This window comes from Sinocyclocheilus rhinocerous, unplaced genomic scaffold (genome assembly GCF_001515625.1).
Source record: "Sinocyclocheilus rhinocerous isolate Xijiao unplaced genomic scaffold, SAMN03320098_v1.1 scaffold1741, whole genome shotgun sequence".
In the NCBI taxonomy this organism is placed as follows: Eukaryota; Metazoa; Chordata; class Actinopteri; order Cypriniformes; family Cyprinidae; genus Sinocyclocheilus; species Sinocyclocheilus rhinocerous.
In genome coordinates this window covers 18617-34880 of record NW_015652140.1, presented here as the reverse complement: position 1 = coordinate 34880, position 16264 = coordinate 18617, and the positions used below count along the sequence as shown (strand labels likewise).

Here is a 16264-nt window from a genome sequence, read left to right as displayed (position 1 = left end):
CATTCAAGGCGTTTGTAACATGTAGTTACAAATTATTCTGAAAGAAAGAAAGAAAGAAAGAAACAGCTAAAAGTGTAATAATTCTCGCAATAGCCTATAACTAGCAGACAGTGTCCTTGGCTGTGTAGCGGACCTACTTGAAAACCGCACGAGCACTATAACTGGCTATAACATATTTAAGAATATTTCTTTAATATTTCATGTGAAATCCTTTATATTTAGTCAACAAAATAAGCAGTCAATATAAAAAGAATTCGATGAAAAAGGAAACATTTGTTGAACACTTATGAAATGTTATTGATAGCCTATACGCAGAAAACATGGAAGTGAAAGCGGAATAATCAACCTATTACTTTAATAAAAACACATTTGATAAAATATTCGTAACAAAACTGAACTCGGAATGCGTTTTCAAGAAAGCGAACCAGACGCTGCGTCGCCTTCTTCTGCTGTTTCGTGGAGTTCTTAAGGAAGCTGCCAGTGAAATGTGTGACGAATTAGCTGAGTCTTACAAACATTGATGCAGCCATGTAATGTTTGGTCGGCTATAATGTCAATGTATTTTCTTACAAGCTTGATGGGAAGATACATAGAAAGCTGCATGGGGTCGTTTAAGAGGTAGCTTCTGTCGTTTGGAAGAACATAGCGATTGTTAAGATAAGAACGAAATGTGGCACTTGAAGGATTCATTTGATTAGACTGGAAATGCAGCTTATAGTTAAGACGCTGGGACAGACCTTGGGTTGTGCTTAAAGGCTGAATTCAGTTCGTTTTTCGTGAGTTTATAGGGAATCGCTTGAGTTATTGCCGTTTTAGCTGTATTTTCTTAATTTGTTTAGTACTTTATTTATTTCTGCATGATAGTATAGCAGAAGGTTTGAAGGCAAACGGGTTCATTTGTAATGAAGTGTTACGAACGGCCTGGAATGATGGAAACGGTTATGCTGGCCCCTCCCACTGAAGCCAATGGGAGGTCAGTCGTCAGTCCCAAATTAATTTGCATATCAGAGGTATAAATAGCTCAACTGCTGCCGGTGCTGTCATTTGTCCGAGCAAGCCCATTCGGAGTCCCAGGACAACGTTGAGTGTGCGTCTGGTCGTGTCCGGAAAAGGAAGGATGAGCAGTCCTGCTAAAGTGCGAAAAGAGGGTGAAGACGCGGTGGAGGGATTCGTCTTTGACATGTCGCCCAGAAGGCAGTCTAGGAGCAGCTCTGCGTTTTTCACCGCCGTCCTTCAGAGTGCCAGGCAGGAGTATCACAGAGTGGTCGTTTTCGCCATGGAAAAGCAAGCCCTCTTCATTCAAGCTGAAAAGAACGGCAACCCGGTGCGGCTGCGGAACGTGAGGCGCAGCTTAAGTAAGCAAGCCTGACTGTTTATCCAGATCAGCCTCACTGACAGCTTGTATTGTGGCTCATTGCTGAGTCGGCCGTGGGAGCTCGGTTTTAATGAAGGATTTTTGCTTGTTCCTTAGGCTTCTCTGATCCAGACGGCTTTGACGTCTTGTGCTCTCGTGGGACCGGCGTGGAGGTGACCAGGCTGCCTTTTCTGCGGTGTGCGCCACCAAGCTGCAAAAGGATGACTTTAGCGGAGGTGAAGGCCCTAGGTCCGAGGCAGAAGGTGCGAGTCACAGAGCTGACGTTTCAGAGCCGTATACCTCGTTCTGTTTGTGGCCAAAATGGATAGCCAACTAATGTCGTGTTTGTGCTTTCTTTAGGTGGGAGAGGTCCGTGCAAAGGTTGCGTTGCATGGTTCCGTAAGCAGAGTGATAACGGTCAGCGGCTCGGACTGTGAGCTGAAAGAGGTGCACATCTGCGACGGAACAGGGGAGATAAAGCTGACGTTGTGGGAGAGCTTCGTCAACACTGCTGAGGCCGGCGTGTCCTACGCCTTCAAAAACCTTTCTACCAGAGAGAGAGACGGGTGTCTTTGCCTCTGTACTGGTCCGTCCAGCAGCATCGAGCAGATCGCGGACTTGGAGGTGGCGGAGGGAGCAATCAGCCTGGAAGACGAAAGATCAACGGCGCTTTTCAGCGCCACAATAAAGGGCATAGAAGTGACGATACAACGCCGGTGTTCCAGCTGCCACTACAAGCAGAAGGAATTTGTGGACAAGTCGAAGACGCACAGGTGCGAGGGCTGCAGAATGAAGCAACAGTCGCTGTCTTTCGCCGCCACGTTTGGAGGTAAAGCTACGGTCTGCACTGAGAGCGGTGAGGAAACTGTGCAGCTATCCAGCTCGGCGCTCTCCACCTACCTGCGCGACGCCGGCCTCAGCAGCATGTTCAACGATGCGGAGGCGATCGAGGATCATTTTTTGCAGTCTCCGGCAGTTGACCTAAAGGTTAACGTGGACGGCTTCCTAATGTCCATCCAGCCAGCGGATGCCGGGCGGGCTGTCGGCGCCGAAGAGCAGTGGGACGCCGATGCAGACGAAGGCGAGGCACAACCAGCAGAGCAAGGTGATGGAGAACCGCCAGAGGCAGGCGAGGTGGCGTCTGCTGGTTCGGTTGCTTGAAGACGCGTTCCGAGTTCAGTTTCGTTAAGATATGGTTTGTCAAATGCCTTTTTGTTAAGGAAACAATAATTAATTTGCAACTTTGAATTCAAAACACTTTCGATTATTGTCTGCGTGTGCAAATCGAAAGGTGCTTTTTACATCAGCGTTGTAGCCTATTGTAAACTGCAACTTACAAATAGGCTATTATTATATAGCCTATCTCATATTCAAATCAAGAAACTCATGTTCTGCTATTGCTTTACCTTCATTATTAATAATCGTTAATTATGTAGGTAATTCAGTAACTTGTTTTGAGTTCGAAGTTGCAAATTAATTATTAGAAACGTGTGAAATGACATTAACATAAACAAAATGACAGACAAAAAAATGTGTAGGCTATAACATATATTTACTTTTGAACTTTACTTCGGTTTTCTCCTTAAAATTACTTATGAATATAATCTAATTGTGTATAAATCATTCTAGCTTAAATTATGTATTAAACAGACTTTAAAATCGACTTAAGTCTTAGAGAACATGAAATTGCTAAAATTAGACGTATTGGACTAATATAAAAATAGCCTATGTTTTTTTTTCTTGACATAGTAGGCCTATACATTTCTTAAATATTAAATCTTAAATCATGTATTTCAGTGAAATAAGCAGACGATAGAAATAAGATTAGGTTTATGAAAGATTTATTGACCATAAATCTTACAGACACGCAGAAAAGTGAAGTGAAAGCAGAAAAAAATAGCTATTACTGTAATACAAACGTCTTTGACACACCATCGTCTTCTTAATGAATCTGATATGAGAGTAAAATTCTTCAAGCCACTGAACCATCGCAGGACTCGTCGACTCTGCTCTCTATATCGCCTTGCGTAGCTGAGTCTTCTTCTGGCTAACGTTTCAGACGGACCAGCGAGCACAACTACTTCGACCATTCCAAGCTGTAAATTAAGCTGTTTGCCTTAGCTACACTATAACGCAGAAAGAAAGAAAAACAGCTAAACTTAATTTGTGCAATAGCAAATTTAAAAAAAAATCTACCTAAGCCCTTTCCCAGCGTCTTAAGCTATTTCCAGTCAATATAAATTATTTCTTTACATTTCTACAAAACAACATTGCAACAACAGACAACTGTAGAAACATGAAAACTGAAAAAGAAAACTGATCTGAATTATGTTCCTCGACTAGCACTGAAAGTCTCCTCGGCCGTGTGTTTGCTTGTTTTCATTTTATTAAAAGAATTTGTAGCCATTTCAACACATAAACCTACGTCCCGAAGATGCTTTAATATTACTTAAGTATATAGGCCTTTTTTTAGTATATTTTTCACCCTTTTTTCTCCTTGATTTTATAGTATTTTGTGAGCTAAATTTTAATGCCCTTGTATTTGCATTATTGCGTGTAGATGGAGCAGCAGCAGAAGCAGAAAAAATGTATAAATAATAATAACAATAATAATAATAATAATCTTTTCAGGTAGCCTACCTTGTTTAATGAGACACATGAAATTAAAATTGCAAAGCAATTATGGCATTATGGTTTGGATCAGTAGCTAAAGCAAGTTAGTGAGAAAAAAAATAAATGCTACCTTTGGTTTTACATGTAAATTTATTTAAAACTGTAAAAAAAAAAAAAAAGAGAGAGAGAAAATGAGCATTTATTTGATGTTGCAACCACATTCATTACCGTGATATATCGCATTACCGAATACAGGCACAAGTCTAATCACATTATATCATAGATTTTACTGGCTGCATGTTAATAAAAAAAACATGCAGACAGTTAATGTGTGCTTTTAACATCAATTTGATTTTGCATTATTGACACTATTTTCCTAATTAATGCTGTTCAGTTGCTTTGACACAATCTGTATTGTTAAAAGCGCTATATAAATAAAGGTGACTTGACTTGACTTGACTATATGGGAAACAGACATTTTTAAAAGTAGCCTATGTTTTAATTAGTGGAATGTAGCATAATTGACTAATTTATGTTTGTTGTCTTTTTATGTGAAATGGGGAACCAATGGAGTAGTGCTGAGGTAAGTGAAATTTCACATGCAATATATTGTTCAGTAAACAATATATCAGAGATTGGGGTGTAGTATTTTATATATGATCCATTTTTATGAATGCAAGCGTTATGCATATAAATATATAGTTTGTATATGTTCTATTTATTCATTGCATAGTAATATCACAACTGATATAAGAAATTATTATTAATGAATCTAGTTAAAATAAATATTGATAATTGAAATGATTTATTAATTAAGTATTATTTAGTATTGAGTTAATATTTTGTAAACTGAATTTTATCTTTTTCCCTGTGTTTTCAGAAGACTTTTCGAACTCATCTAAAGTAAGTCATGTTAAACCATGGCTTGTCATTGTGAAAATACAGGCAATACAATAAGCTCATTGTCAGAGTTACCGCGGATCCTTATAAAGTCTTAAAGTATTAAATTATATTTGTAACCTTTAAGGTCATAAAGTCTCATTTTTTAAAAGTCTTATTTAATTAAGAGGGGTCTAAAATTATAGATGACACTTTGGTATATGTAAATCCAAATGAAAACTATCTTATTAACAAACATATTATTTTTATTAATTTTTCTTTGTGGATTTGAAGGGTCTGCGATTACAATGATATCGTAATTTTTGTTTTAATGATTTGTGTGATGTGTGCAGTTAGATGCCCTTGAAATTTAAGATACATGGGCATTTTTGTCACGATGACTTTATCTTAAATTTATATTATACGGTATACTTATTATAATATCGAACATGCCGTTTTCCCCAAATATCAGCATGATTGCAAATCATTATTATTTATTTATTTATCTTTATTGACTGAATCTGTTTATTTAATGAATCAGTTTAAGTAATGATTCAATGGCCCATTCAGAAATTTGGTCACTTGCTTCTTTCCTGAATGAATCAGCCATTTGAACAAATTGGTTGAATGAATGACTTGCTGATTAAGTGACTTGCCTCCACCTGCTGGCAGTTTTAATTTGATATTTTAAGGACCTTTTAATTAATGTTTAAATTTAAAAAATCATTTTTAATTTCATGTACATTTTCTATTTAAATATTGAATAAAAAATTTTTTTATAGCATTATTTATGCAATTGTTAATGCACTGTAAATATATTAATGATACTTCTGATGCTGCTTCTGTGTGACCTCTGCATCTGTGCAAAGATGGATTTTGTTAATAATGATTTCATTTGATTGGGAACAGTACTGCATTATTATTGTAATTCAATTCAATTTAAATGTTAGAATTTTTCATAAGTGATGCATAGGCTACATCTAATAGGATTAGAAATATTGGCAAACATTGCCACATGAAATTACTGTCACTGCTGTGAACTGACCACACCATAGAATATGAAAAAATGGATGTCTTTGTGAGTCGGCTGTCCTGAACAGGCCTAAACCAACTATGATACCAGCACAAAAACAGACCCTGTAAAATATCATCTAACTATCAACAAATCTTTGAATATATTTGTATCATTTGTCAATATTGCAAACTCCTAATGTACAGTATAAATTTATTTCTTAAATTCCTGAAAAGGTCTTTAAAAGCCTTAATGTTGACATTTTTTTTTTTTTTAATGTGCAGCTTTGCGTTGAAGTTGTCAAAACATTATTTTACAGTTTAAAAGTTATTTCAAAGCATATTAGTTGATCGTTGATGATTGCCTATTTGTGAGATAGTTTAGGTATCAGTGCATTTGTGCATGTAAGCATGTTTGTAATATGTTCAGGAGAAGGTTTTTGGTAAAAAGTGGTGTACAGAGTGTTAAGGGCAAAATCATTTATTTGTTAAAGTTTTTGCTAATATTAAGTTATGCATGAATTAGAGCTGCACGGTATATCGTTTCAGCATCGATATCACGATGTGCGCATCCACGATAGTCACATCGCAGGATGTGCGATGTTTAGTATACTAATCGTTGTATTTATACTGACTTTTTTGTTTGCGCAAACACACAGACACCGTGTCTACACCAAACGCGACAGCCTGAGCCTGTCTACACTGGACGTGACAAAGCGACCTTTACAAAAAAGTAGGCTACGTAATAAATAGAACGAGGCATCAGTTTACTGTCGGGGATTTGTCGCACTGCGCCACTCACGTCCGGTGTATACACGGTGAGAGCCACGCAGATGCATGTCAACATGGAATTCCGTTCACTTCCACGTCTATTTGTGCCTTAAATGACTATACGCACAAAATTATGTCAAAATGCATGTCTCTGCAAGTATTCTTGTAAACACAGTAGCTTAGGTGAAGGTAAACAATTGAGAAAGAAAATGGATGTGTAACAGTATATTGGTTCATAGTAGTTTAATGTTCCTGTTGCTTTCTGTCATGAATGTTAATCAAACAACAAAACACAAAGAAAAATCACTTTTGTAGATTTAACACAGATTTATTAGATTTAATTTAAACAGTGAAGACTATGCAGTGTTATTTTACTTTTGATTATTCAATTTCTGTACCTGAATACTGTTAAGACTTGCCTGAAAAAATATAAAGCACTGTTTATTTCATTTTTATCTTTGTTCTATTATATTTATCTATGCTTGTAATTTGTTTATTTTCTGTGCTGATTTATTCACCTACAAAATCACCCAAATCATTGATTAGTTTTTTTCCAAATAGAGCCGTTCAAGTCATCTGGTGATTTTTATTTATTTTTTTATTTTTTTTATATCGCAATATATATCGGAGAAAAACAAAATATTGCATAGTTTTTTCCAATATCGTGCAGCCCTAGTATGAATGTTATATATAAAACATTACAGGCTAGTGAGTAAAATTAAGTGTAGTAATGCACTGTACTAAACTGGTTGGTGTGTCTTTTTTTTTTATTTCAGATGCCACGCGGAAAGGGTTTCCGTCGGTCCCAGGCGGCAAAGAGGAGGAATGCTGAGCGTTACACGCTCGGTTCCTTCATGGATTTGGTTGAGGTTATGCCTCCTCTCAAAAAAAAGGCAGCTCACCACAGCTCTGACAAACAGAGCGTAGACACAAAGAACTCTGACACAAAGAACTCTGACACAAAGAACTCTGACACAAAGAACTCTGACACAAAGAACTCTGACACAAAGAACTCTGACAAAAAGAACTGTTTGAATTGCCGCAAGGCTCCTGAAAACATTCCAAAGTCTGTCACAAGTGCCGCCACAAGTGTTCCAAAGTCTGTCACAAGTATTCCAATGTCTAAGAAAAGCTGGAGTGATGTTACCAGAGCTTCGCTTGTCAATAACTCTGATTATTTTCCACAGAAAGTTATACGTGGTTCTTTCCATCAGGGTGACGCACGATTTGGCTTGAACAGAAACAGACAGTGTGCGCTGAACAGTATCACAGCAGTCATGATGGATGTGCTGAAGGATGTGCTGACATGGACAACAGAGGACCTGAATGCTGTTCTGTTGCATGGAGATGAGCTGTACACATCAATGCGATTGCAGGGGAAGATCAACGATCGAACAGGGCTGGGTCATGTTTCTGTTGCAGAACTGCCAAGAGTGTGCACAATTGATAACACACCATTCTCAATAAAGCATGGAGAATCTTTCTCAGGTGTTATTGGTGTTGATTTGTATGATGAATCATTGCGAGATGTGTCCATGACTATAGAAGAAGCACTTCAGAGGGCTCTGCTTCAGTATGATGCATGTTTGTTAAACGTTAAAGAATACATTTGTGCAGTCATAAAGGCAGGGTCAACATTTGCTATATTCGATCCTCATTCACGTAATGGTAAAGGTATGCCTGAAGGTAACGGAAGAAGCATAGTAGTTTACTGTGATGACATATACATGTTGTTTAATCATGTTGTTAACCTTGCCATGTCACTGAATGCCCAGGGAACACCTTTTGAAGTGACGTCTGTGAAAGCAACGGTAGTTGGTAAGACCACAACTATTGAGACAAGTTCAAAGTCTGGTCAGGAAGGCAGTGTCACACGTGATGTTTCACGTACAAGCACCGCACAGCACAGTAAGTGTATCAGAGACCATGGTGAACACACACTTGTAAACGAACAAGCAAGTGTTTGCAAATTGGATAAGACATGTCTGGATTCAAGTAAAAAAAAGACACAAGTGCAAATTGAGTCAAAAAAAAGATTGAGAACATTAGAACGAAATACTGTGAAGACAGCGATTTTAAGGAGAAAAAACTTGAAAATATTCGAGGTAAATATAAGAACAATATTAATGTACAGCAGTCAAAATGTGAAAAATCAAAGAATAAATATCGCAAAAACCCAACCTTTAAAGCAAGTGTATGTGAATATTCAAAGAATAAATACCACAAAAACCCCACCTTTAAAGCAAGTGTACGTGAATACTCTAAAAGGAAATACCATGACAATGAAAACTTTCGAATGAGTATAATACAAAAAAGATCTGAAGTTTCTGCAAAACAGAGGGACAGACAGAAAGATATTGATTTGACTATTAATCAGTTCTATCAAGAAGTCAGTACAGGCCCAGAATTTGTGTGCTGTGTTTGTCATCGTTTATTGTTCAGAAAACAGGTTGTTGAATGTAAAAGAGATTGCTATAAAATCAGAGGTCAACAAATTGCTGATTTGGCTGAAAGATGCATCACACAAAAGTATTTACACATATGTAACACTGAATGTGAGAACAGATGCCATTCATCAGGTAATCCAGCTTGTAAATTGTGGATTTGCTATACATGCCATCGTAAAATTCTTGGTGGAAAATTGCCTGAAGAGAGTATCGCCAACAACATGCATTTGGTGGACATTCCAAAAGAACTAAAAGGTTTAAACTCATTGGAAGAACATCTTATTGCACGCAATATTCCTTTTATGAAGTTGCTTTGTCTTCCCCGTGGAAAACAGAATGGCTGTCATGGCCCTGTTGTGTGTGTTCCTGTTAATACCACAGATGTATCAAATATTCTTCCACGTAATGAATGTGATGACCACATGATAAGAATAAAACTGAAACGAAAATTAACATATAAAGGCCATTATGAATATAGATATGTCAGTACTGATCGTGTCAGGAAGTTGCTTTGTCTTCCCCGTGGAAAACAGAATGGCTGTCATGGCCCTGTTGTGTGTGTTCCTGTTAATACCACAGATGTATCAAATATTCTTCCACGTAATGAATGTGATGACCACATGATAAGAATAAAACTGAAACGAAAATTAACATATAAAGGCCATTATGATATGTCAGTACTGATCGTGTCAGGCATGCACGTTTGGTGCCATCTTATTTGGTGAGACATAATAAGTGGTATAATGATGTGGAGTTTAATGAGCAGTGGATAAACTCTTTGAATGCAGCTGATGAATTAGAGAATGATACTGATGATTTTGAAATGGAGGAACAAGATGTAACAGATAAAAATGAAGATGAGAAAGGAGCTGGAGGTGATCCAGAGGAAGATATAACATACATTAAAGAACAAAGTGGTCTTTTGTCAGACACATCACTGCAACCTGTTGATTTGGGTTCAGAAATAATTGATCAACATTTTCATGATGTACTAAATGTAGCACCAGGTGAAGGTAACAGTCCTATTAGGCTGCTATCAGATAAATCCAATGAGGCAAAGTGTTTCCCTGTTCTCTATCCTACTGGTGGTCCAACATTTCATGATGAAAGACAGGAAAAAATCACATTGTCACGTTACCTGAATGCAAGAATACTAAATGCAGATGGACGTTTTGCACAGAGCACAGACTTCATTTTTTATGCACAATATATATCAGAAGTTGATCAAATTGTATCCAATGTCTCAATTGCACTGAGGAAAGGTTCTGAGAAAAATTGTTTAAAAGTCACAGCGGATATGCTAACAAACTCTGATTCGTTGCAAAGAATATTAAATTATGATGAAGGATATAAGTTCTTAAGACCAGTAAGAGGGACCCCTCCCTATTGGATGTCTACGCAAAAAGATCTGTTTGCCCTGATTAGACAACTAGGTATACCGACTTTCTTTCCATCTTTTAGTTCTGCTGATCTGAGATGGCCTGAAATGATGAACACTATTATTAAGCAAGAGGGCAAACAAATAAATGTTGATGAGCTTGACTGGTCTGAAAAATGTGGACTCATAAGACGAAATCCTGTCACTGCAGCAAGGATGTTTGATCACAGATGGCATTGTTTTCTAAAAAATGTCATAATGTCACCAGCGAAGCCTATTGGCAAAATAAAAGACTACTTTTATCGTGTTGAATTTCAACAACGTGGTTCTCCTCATGTTCACTGTCTGTTTTGGGTGGAAAATGCTCCGAAGCTCAATGATCATGATGCAGATAATGATGTTCTGGTTGCTGACTTTATTGACACGTACATCACTTGTGAGACACCACCAGAGAATGACACTGTACTTTATGAGATAGTGAACAGTGTTCAGAAGCACAGTACAAGACATTCAAAAACATGCCGGAAGAAAAATACAGTTTGTAGATTTAATTTTCCAAGACCGCCATCTAGTCGGACCTTCATTACAAGACAAAGTAATGCAGATGAGTTGAAAGGCAAGGACGAAGATACCACAGCAAGTGCAATTATAAAGAAAGTGAAAACTGCTTTAAATTCTGATGTGAATTTTGATTCGGTTGATGCCTTTTTTTCATCTATTGGGATTAATCAAACTATGTTTGAAAAAGCATACAATGAATGTTCCAAAAAGAAAAGTATTGTCTTGAAAAGAAATCCAAAAGATGTTTGGGTAAATCAGTATAACAGAGATTTACTGCATGCTTGGCAAGGGAATATGGATATTCAGTATGTTACAGATGCTTTTTCTGTAGTGGTCTACATAGTTAGTTACATTACAAAAGCAGAACAAGAAATGGGACTTCTGCTTCAGCGTGCACAAAATGAAGCAATGAATGGAAATCTTGAAGCTAAAGCATCATTAAAACAGCTGGGGAGTATCTATCTGCACAACAGAGAAATTTCTGCTCAAGAGGCAGTGTACAGGCTGACAGGCATGCATTTGAAGGAATGTTCCCGTAAAGTACAATTTATTCCAATAGGACAAAATCCTGTAAAGATGAGTTTGCCTTTGCATATGCTCCAAAACAAAGTGGAAAATGACAAGTCTGACGATGAAAGCAATTTTTGGATGACAAGTGTCATTGACAGGTACAAGAACAGACCAGAGAAAGAACCTCTAGAAAATCTATGTCTTGCCAGTTTTTGTTCTGAGTACAGAGTTCTGGCAAAATCACAGATTTCCTCACAAAACCAAACAGCAGAAAATGAAATAATTACACTCAATAACAACAATGGTCATGTAAAACGGAGGACACGGACTGAACCTGCAGTAGTGAGGTATCCAAGGTTTTCCCCCACAAAAGATCCAGAAAAATATTATCATTCATTGTTGCAGCTTTTCTTACCACATTATGATGACTCTGATCTGAAGCCTTGCAATTATGACACATATGAGGAGTTCTACAACAGTGGTGTCATAAAAATTGGTTGTGAAGTGAAACAAGTCAAATCAATTGTTGATGGCAACAGAGCTTTTTTTGAAAAGGAAAGTGATAAAATAGAACAAGCTAAACAGCTTTTGGAGCAGGATATTGATTTAGAAGATGTCTGGGCCCAGATATGTCCTGAAACCGAAAAACAGCGTGATGAGTGCATAGAACTGATGAAGGATAAACTATTGGTTGATGAAGATGGCAGTCAAGAACTTATTCCAGATCTTACAGCAAACCCTCAAACTGTGTGTACCATTGAAACGAACCACACTACAATGCCTAGAGACGAGGCATTGCATTTACTAAGGTCATTAAACGATGAACAATCTGCTGTGTTCTACAAAGTGCGAAAGTGGTGTCTACAGAAAGTACTTGGACAAAACCCTGAACCATTTCGATTATTTCTTACTGGTGGAGCAGGTACAGGGAAAAGTCATCTAATTAAAGCAATACAATATGAATCTTGCAGACTGTTATCACAGCTTTCTGAGAATGCTGATGACATTACTGTACTTTTGACAGCTTCAACTGGAGTCGCTAGCTTTGGCATTGGAGGGGGAACTATACATAATAAACTTAGAATTGGTGCAAATGTCAGACTGCCATATCAGCCTCTTGGCGATGATAAAATAAACTCGTTACGCACAAAATTGGGTACTTTGCAAATTTTGATTATTGATGAAGTGTCTATGGTTGACCATCGTCTTTTGTCATACATTCATGGAAGGCTGCGACAAATAAAACAAACTGGTGACTACTCTCTCTTTGGAAAAGTCAGTATTCTTTGTGTTGGGGATTTCTATCAACTTCCTCCCGTAAAAGGAACTGCTCTCTATGCTGATACAAAAAGAGTGAACCTATGGGAGAATAACCTTGAACTTGCTGAATTAACTAAAGTTGTTCGACAACAAGATCCAAGTTTTGCTGAAATGTTAAATCGTCTGAGAGTACGTAAGAAAAAGGAATGTCTTACCACTAATGACATTGCTATGTTGAAAAAATGTGAAACGGAAGAAATGTGATGATATTCACATATTTGCTACAAATGCTGAAGTTGATAAATATAACATTGAAAGACTACATGAATGTTGCCCAGAGGCAATCAGTATAAATGCTCAAGATTATGTCAAAAATTCAAAAACTGGACGAATGGAACGTAAAGTTGGATTTCATGCAAAAGTTTTCAACTCATCTTTGTCTAAATGTGTTTCCCTGGGTATTGGAGCAAGGGTTATGCTAAAAAAAAATATTGATGTTGCTGATGGTCTGGTCAATGGAGCGTTTGGTACAGTTGTCCACATAAGTGAAAGTCAAAGCAATGATGATGATTTCCCATCAGCTATACATGTGGAGTTTGACAATGCAAATGTCGGTAAAATTCAGAGATCTAAAAGACCCCAGAGATTTTCCCAAAATTCAACAGTAATTGAAGTACAAGAAGACCAAGTGACAAATGATGGTGGTATAAGGCGTCAGTTTCCTCTCAGATTGGCATGGGCGTGTACAGTTCACAAAGTGCAAGGACTCACAGTAGATAAAGCAGTTGTATCACTTAAGAAAATCTTTACAGCAGGGCAAGCATATGTTGCATTGAGCCGAGTAAGATCTCTTAGTGGATTAATAATTGAGGACTTTAAAGAGTCTGCCATATTTTGTAATGACAAAATTGAGTTGGCTATGAAAGATACGTCAAAATTTCCTTTGGAAAACAACAGTTCCACTGAGTCACTTGGTAGATTCAAAATAGCACTGCTTAATGTACAAAGCCTGAAAGCTCACTTTCAGGATGTTCTTGCGCATACAGTTCTGATGAATGCTGATTGTATTTGTTTGACAGAAACATGGCTAAATGCTGATGACAAAGCACAAGAACCACAAATACCAGAATTTGTGTTCAAGCACAACCCTAGAGCTAAGTGTTACGACAACAGTACAGCTCTTTTTACTGAATTAAAACATCAAGAGAGGTGGCGGAGTTGGAATGTATTGTTCTGAGAAAATTGAGTGTAATATTTTAACTCCTGAGCACTGGAACTTAGAATGTTTATATTTTATAGTTCCACATGTCAATTTGACTGCTGCACTTTTGTATAGGCCCAATTCATATAAAACTGACATGTTTAGACATCAGCTATTACATGTAATTGAAGAGATAGAAAAGCATCCAGGACAGAAAATAATAATGGGAGACTTTAACGAAGACATTGTTACTTCATCTACAGTTTTGAAATTAATGGAACAACATGGATACAATCAACATGTACAAAATCCAACCACAGAAAAGGGAACATTAATAGATCATGTTTATATGAAAGATATGGAAGGCATAAGTGTCAATGTTGTGCAAACTTATTATAGTTTTCATTAGGCAATACTCATTTCACTGTTGTGATCAAATTTACGTGCGAGTACATGTGTGTGAAGATTCCGCCTGCCATTGGGTAGGGAGGCATAAGATGAGGCGGCTCCCTAGGGGAGGGTAGGTACTGGAGACTGGGTTGGCTGACACAGGGGTTGATTGGCACAGGTTTAATTTTTAAATCTTTTTAAGTTTGCATCTTTGCAACTTCTGAACATCTATTTAATTACGATTTAACCAAACTTGTTATTTTTTTATCACTTTCTCCTCAAGTTGGGAATGGGTAATTTGTGCACATGTTGTGTTCCTTGGATATAGTAGCCATTTTTCAGGATCCCTCTCTGGAATTAAACCATGATTCCACGTCACATATGGTCACCATGTTAGGCACATAAAGTACCATTTAAAGTTTATAGGGTAGACATTTAAATGAGTCACTGCCACTGTTGAAGACATGTGATCAGCCCAAGGTTATCTAGAGTTACTAAAGCATCTGAGGTCAAGGAGACAGGCACAAGGCCACTACAAATCCCAGACAGGTTTTGGATCTGATAACTGCATGCATTCTCAATGCAGGGGCAGGTTGTTGTTCATTGACAACTATTATTTCTGAAATTAGACCAAATTAAAATATTTTCAATATAGATTAAATTAAATCGGTTTCATAAAGTAACCATATTAATAACTTTTAAAAAAATCTATAATCAACAAATGTTTTTTCAGGGGAGGGTAGGTACTGGAGACTGGGTTGGCTGACACAGGGGTTGATTGGCACAGGTTTAATTTTTAAATCTTTTTAAGTTTGCATCTTTGCAACTTCTGAACATCTATTTAATTACGATTTAACCAAACTTGTTATTTTTTTATCACTTTCTCCTCAAGTTGGGAATGGGTAATTTGTGCACATGTTGTGTTCCTTGGATATAGTAGCCATTTTTCAGGATCCCTCTCTGGAATTAAACCATGATTCCACGTCACATATGGTCACCATGTTAGGCACATAAAGTACCATTTAAAGTTTATAGGGTAGACATTTAAATGAGTCACTGCCACTGTTGAAGACATGTGATCAGCCCAAGGTTATCTAGAGTTACTAAAGCATCTGAGGTCAAGGAGACAGGCACAAGGCCACTACAAATCCCAGACAGGTTTTGGATCTGATAACTGCATGCATTCTCAATGCAGGGGCAGGTTGTTGTTCATTGACAACTATTATTTCTGAAATTAGACCAAATTAAAATATTTTCAATATAGATTAAATTAAATCTGTTTCATAAAGTAACCATATTAATAACTTTTTAAAAAATCTATAATCAACAAATGTTTTTTCAAAGTTCCTAATGTATATTGGCAAAGATATAAAGTTGTTGTTGTGGTTGGTTATTAAATATGTTTCTTTGCTTTGTGCTGAGCTGTGCCAATCAACCCCATAATCCATAGCTACAGGCATTGAAGAATGTACAAGACATGTAGAAATTGGTGGAAAACAGTATGGTAGTAACTGCAAATATTGTTTATATAGACATAGATATATACTTTACCAATAGAAGTCAGCATTTAAAGGTAATGATCAAAACTGCACAGCAGCAATTTACAACAAACAGAGTGACTTATTGTCCGTTTAACACTTTATGTTTTGTTGTGACTTTTGTTGTTAAACCAGTAATAATTTGTCATTTTTATTTCCATTCTATTCTTAGCAGTAAATGATAAGATAATGTTTTTTTGTTTTTTTTACCATTTGACTTTTATTTTATTTATTTATTTTTTGTGCAGTTATTTAAAAGTTTTGTTTAAACTTGTGTCAGCCAACCCAGGTGTCCTATTTTTTTTAAAGCTTGAATCAGCAAGTTTCAACTATTATGCAAAACCACACCCA

General features: G+C 37.0%; 1 pseudogene; it reads left to right on the top strand.

The window, feature by feature from the left end:
- The first annotated feature begins 4523 nt into the window (after window positions 1–4523).
- Window positions 4524–13680, top strand: LOC107713619 (uncharacterized; annotated as a pseudogene).
- Window positions 13681–16264: the final 2584 nt, after the last annotated feature.